At 40.8% G+C, this 6,000-nt stretch overlaps 1 protein-coding gene across 1 annotated transcript in view; it reads right to left on the minus strand.

Moving 5' to 3' along the window:
* Positions 1–1,670, minus strand: part of MTUS2 (microtubule associated scaffold protein 2) — a 256,121-nt gene extending 254,451 nt beyond the window's left edge. Inside the window, exon 1 of the mRNA XM_015627010.3 lies at positions 1,595–1,670. The gene's annotated coding sequence lies outside the window, so the exon portion shown is untranslated. The remainder of the gene's footprint in view (positions 1–1,594) is intronic.
* Positions 1,671–6,000: the final 4,330 nt, after the last annotated feature.

A 6,000-nucleotide genomic window follows, 5' to 3' on the forward strand; every position in this document is an offset into this window, starting at 1 on the left:
ATCATACACTGCTCATAGCAAGTGAATTTCAACAGTGACTAGCTAAATGGATAACTAAATGGAGAATCAACATCCTGATAACAGAATCCTTGTCAGTCCAGCACAGAAAAAAAAATGAAGTATAACACTTGGGAGCCCAGAAGAGATACAGACTGTCTTTGAGAGGCAAGGCTCATTATTTACTGAAACAATTTAATGGTGACATGGTAGACTGATTGCACTCTTTATATCAAGACCTGGTCTCTTTCAGAACAATGTGCTAAATAAAGAAAAACTAAAGGACTACTACTGAAATACTATGAATTCCTCTGACCTCCACAGAGCAGGCAAGAAGAATAGATACTCATGTGGTCCTCTTTGGTCTTTAAATTCATAAGTCTAAGAAACAATGGCCCAAACATTATTAATCCCTCAGGAGTTTAATGCAATAAGTGAATCATGCTTAATCCATCTGATAATTACTTGATTCTGTCTGTTTGAAACAAAAACACAAGGTTTTTAAAATGCCATTCCCGGAAACAATTCTGGAATGGCAGACTTTATACTTCTAGTTTTGCGGCAGGTGCTGAAATTGCTACAGGACTTACAACTCCAATGATGAGAAGGCACAGTTACAACTGCTCTTAAACCAGAGTCATTTGTAACAATGGAAATGGATAAAATAATATTTCTGTACAATTTCTTTGCATCCCTCAGTGTCCTGCAATGTTGTCCTCAAAGAGGAGATATGCATTGCATGGTGCATTCTCTTCTCTCATGTGGGACAACATGCAGGGCTGGAACATCACCAGCCACCCATGAGCCCATAAACACAAGATTTCTCTTCTTTGGTTTTTAGCCACCTGACTGCTGCAGGATTATGATCAGGGTGTATGTGCCACCCAGAAGACAGTGACACTCCAGTTTGACCACTTGTTTCACAGCCATAATCACAGTATTTGTGACTGTGACTGTCACCAGAGAAACAGCTTTTCACTTTGGGTCTCCCCAGTGGAAAGAGCAATGCTTATGCCATGTTGATGTCTGAACTTGTCCAGCCAAGTTGTTTTTTATCACTTGGGGGACAGGATTGTGCCTGGCCACAGAGATGCATGCACAGAGGCTTCAGCAGGCATTGTTATTGCTCACCGTGAGCACAGCCTGGTGCCCCTACAGCACAGATTTACCAGGATCTATGTCACTTTCATCTCCCCACTGACAAAGTTATGCTTTCCCAAGCATGAAAGACTATCTTCAAATATTGTTATAATGCCTCAAAAAGTAACGGGATTTAGTTAATATCTATACATATATATATATAGTACATTGGTGTAGATAGTCATATCTTCAGGGTATACTATGCCTAACAAACAAAGCAAAAACATGAGCAAAGCAAAGGTCTGTTTTTGTTCAATAATTTCCCACAGTAAAAAAGCCTCATGGCCTGCTTTGAAGTCACCTTTATCTCTACTGCTCACACAATCACTGAATGGAATTTTCATTGGATAAAATAGCACTACTCAAAAGAATCAAAGACTTCTTGAAAGAGTTCTTTGGTGGCAAATACATTTAAAAAGATGAAATCAGACATTAATTATACACAAGACAAGCTTACCCAAAATGCTGGAAAAAGAAGTTTTTCTTCCATTGGTGATCGTTTGCCTTAGAAGACAGTCATAAAGTGAAAACCTTTAAAAAAAAAAAAAAAAAGAAAAGAAAAAACAAAACCAAAACAAAAGACTCATTAGAACTAGAGTAGGTAACAAGGGGCTGCACCATCAAATCTCTGTAAACACAGTGCTCAAGATTAAACATCCTGCTCTTCTGATTAGGATCCTGTCCAAGTTTCCTGGCATTAACTCACAGATAAGCTGATCTGCCTTAGCACTTAGTGAAGTGAAGCAATGCACCTACTCTCAAAAGGGGAAGAGGATACAAAACCTTTGTGAAACAAACTCCACATTTTCTGTTCCTCTTCCTCTGGAATATCTTTTGAGTAAGTCAACACTCAAGTCAAATTTAGCCAGAGAAACTGAAACACAGAATACACCCAGTCAGGTTTTAATATATTTACAGAGATCATTGTTTTAAAGACACTCTGTGCTACTTGACACCTTGTCCCCTTGCCACATTTTGATGTGATAAGGGTGATGTGTGCTGCTCAGGGAGATTTAGCTGCATTTGCTTCTGATGAGAGCATCCAGAAAAACAAGAAAGGGTGAGGAAGATCATCCAGAAAGCATACAGAAGGAACTTCTCACAGAAGTCAGGAAAAGATTGCAATCACAAAAACTAAACATTGTGAATCAGAGAATGGGAGTTATGTCAAAAGACAACAGGTCAAGGCAGAGAAGGAAAGAAAGCCAGTGCTCAGATTTGATAAGAAGTCATGAGATGTGTTTTTACCAATGGTAGAAAATGGCCAAAGTCGAACAGCTGAGATTCAGAGATGAAACAGGAACAGGCTCTCTCAAGTAGCACTGACCAGATTAAAAAGACAACAAAAAGAGATGAAAAAGGTTTGGGGGTTGGGATTTTTAGAGGAAAAAAAAAGGGGGGGGGGGATTTTTTTTTTGTTATGTCAATGGTGTGCATTTATTTGTATTAAGATGGGAAACAGACAGGAGATATAAGAGTGAAGAATTAAGACACATGAGTGCATGGAAGACCAAGATGAGGGATCTGACTCAGATCAGATGGTTTAGGTGAGACTTGCGAGCATAATAGAGAAAAGGGAATAGAGAAAGAATGGAGAAGGACAGGTGAGGGAAGAAAGGGAGATCATGAGAGTCATTTTTCCTTCTGGTAAAGCCCAAAGAGAAAAGTTAGATTAAAATCTTGGGAAATATTAGAAGATGGAAGATATAAATGACATTTTAGGAAAGTGATTTAGTCAGTCTTTCAAGATGTTTTGTTCTCGAACAACTGATGGTAACCACTTATGATACATTTCACATAAATGTGGTAAAATAACAAATCCTAAGTAACTCTCAGCAAAGCATGGACTAATGGCTATGAAATCTGTATTTTAATATGAAATCTCAGTTACATTTTACTACTTCTCCCCCCATCTTCCATTCCCCAGCAATGCAGGTTGCTTCTTATCAAATAACTCAGTTAAATTAAGCTGTGTGTTCAGCCTCATTAGCCACCATCTCCATTCCCCTGCGGTTTTAATTAGATAGGTCTCTTTGTGCACAGCTACCTCAATCCTTCCCCCCAAACAATCCCACAGTGTTGGTTCTTTTATGTCATCATTCTTCAAATGCTCCCAATTACACCAGAGGCAGCCCAGGTGATCAGGGCAGTGCAGAGCTCTCCCATGGAGATGGTGAGGCAGGATCTGCACCTAGGAATACACACACACACTCCTTGGACAGGGCTGGGTTGCCCTTCCACACTGTTTCACCCATGTTAAATAAGAAAATTTGATTAATGGCAGTTTATGGGCAGACTCAAATGAAGGGTCAGACCCTCTGCCTAGACACCAAGCCCCAGATTTTTCCCAGCAGCCTCCTTCCTGCTCCATGAGCCACCCACCCATCACCTCCACACCCAGCCCATCAAATCACAGAACAGGAACAAGACCCATACGCCCCACCAAAGTCGGGGATCACAGGTGCTCCCTGAATTCAGAATACCTGGGTGCAGCTTTTCCTCAACAGCACTCACCCTGCCAAGCCCAGCACATCCCTCAAGACATGGCACCATCCCACAGACAGAAGTCTCACAAGGACCTGCTCCAAAGGTCTGACCTAGCCTTTGCTCTTTCCTTTTTTTTTTAAAAAAAAAAACTAGCACAGGAACAAAAGGTACCAAAACCATATGACCAGTTTTGAACTGGAAATGGAGGTAAATGCTGATGTTTCAGGGGAAAAAACAAAATGGAAATGGCAAAGGATCAGGTATACTCACAAGGAGCAAGCCAGGACTTTTTAAGGGCAGGGCTCCTGCTTCAACGACTATTTGCAATCTATTAGAAGAAAGACTAAATCCAGCAAGCATGGTTGGCACCCCTCAGAGCAAAGGACCTCTGCTCCATGGCTATCTGCAGCCCCAGAGGAGAGCCTGGGAAGCTCAGCACCACTCCCAGGCTATTCCTGGCTGCCCAGGGTCAGCAGTGGCACAGCCGGGATTAAAGCAACTTAGACTTGTTATGTAAGGGACATGTTGCTCATGGCTTCTCTCAAATCCCAAAGATGTTGCTATTATGTAATAGGTACAATCAAACAGGGCAGCTTTTCTGTGATTTGATTTTTTTAAAGTGTTGAACAGCTAAAAATGAACAGTGGGATTCAGTCAGACTCAGTGTTATGTTTTCCACTCTAAATCAAAGTTTAACCTTAAAGACACTGCAGCTTATAGGGGCAATGACTCAGCTCTCAGTTCACTCAAGATACAGAAAAGTAAAATAAAGCAAACTTCATCCACCTCCCCACCAGGTGAAGAGCACAGCTTTTATCTTCTGAACCAAACATGAGGACTTTCATTGTTTCAGCATCAGTATCTTGCTGGTTCTACTGACATTTAAGGATTACTCATATGAATAAAGGCTGTGGACCTGGCTCTGAACTTTGCTGCTTGGATTGGTTAGTGGCTGTGAGCCACTCTCACGCTTGGGTTTTCATCAATGAAAAATGCAAACTCATTTGGCAAAGTCTCAAGAGCTTGTCTTCTTAGATTATTACTGTAACAAATTCTGATGGTAATGCACACAAGTTTGCATGATATATCTATGCATACACATTACTTAAAAAAATATGCATATCAATGCAACAAATTCCATTGTTCCTGTAAGCCACTTCACTCATACCTGGGGCATGCTCCAACAATATCAAGGATGGAGAGATGCAGATGTTTCAGGGAGTCCCAGTTAATGATTTGATCAAGCTGCTGTCTTATCAAGATTAGCACTTCAGCCAGTCTGGTTTTGTTTTAGAAATTTACTAATTTCCAGCTTACAAACCATGCCCAAAGATGGTTTCATTTTTTGGTTTTTTTCAATGTTTTCTTAGTTTGAGATCTGAAAAGGAGGAAAACACTCTTTTGATGTAGATCAGCCCAGTTTCAGTGCTCATGCTAAATATTTGTTGTGATCCTTTCAGCATTAAACCCCAAGAGACCTATCCAGATTGTGATGGTGATATTGCAAACCTGTCCTAAGCACTTGCACCCAGTCTCTCTAAGATTTCTGGTCTGGATCATGCAGCTGTTTGATTCCACCAGAGCGCATGTGAATTGTTTCCAGAGGTTGTGTTACTGTTCTTTCCTTTTTAAAGCCTCACTACTTTATCATACCAAGAGCAAATCAACTTTCAGCAGCAGCCAGGGAAGGACCTAAAATCCCCATGGTCTGATAGACCAGAAGGAACAAATCCATCCTTAGAGCATGAGCCTGCTGAGCACAGTCATGTGTAATTTACTTTTAAATTTCTTATCTGTGCCCAGCATCCTGCCCGTTTTCCCTGTGCATAGCACATCATGATTCCTCCCGGCATTCTGGCATGAGCAAACTGCATCAAGCTCAGAAATACTTAATACAAAGCTTTATACTTTTCTCCCATCACAGCCTAATTCCTGTCTAGTAACACTAACATACTCCGGAGCACAGAAACGCATTACCTGGGTAATGGTCTCTCTGAATTTTTCTGCAAGGATAAATTCGAGAATTATTGTGAAGCCTGCCTCAGATTGAAATCACAGGTGGCTTAAAAGGTTGTTGTTCCATGTGCCACAGGCAAAACTTGGCAGAGAACACAGGCCAGAGGGCAAAAGCACTATCAGAGCATCTCTATTTGAGCTACCCTTGCCTGCCAGACGGGCTCTTTGAGAGCCCCAGTATTTTGCCATAACAGAGAACCCCGTGGGGATAATAAACATGGAAGCCAACTCATTTAGGATAATCTATCAAATAGTTAAAATTCAAGAAGTAAAATTTAATAGAGAAACTAATTTGGCCAGTATCTGTTTTAGAGGTTTGTTTCTTTTTAGCTATGATTTCAAAGGGAAGTCACTCCCCTG

The sequence above is a fragment of the Parus major genome, chromosome 1 (assembly GCF_001522545.3).
Source record: "Parus major isolate Abel chromosome 1, Parus_major1.1, whole genome shotgun sequence".
NCBI lineage: Eukaryota > Metazoa > Chordata > Aves > Passeriformes > Paridae > Parus > Parus major.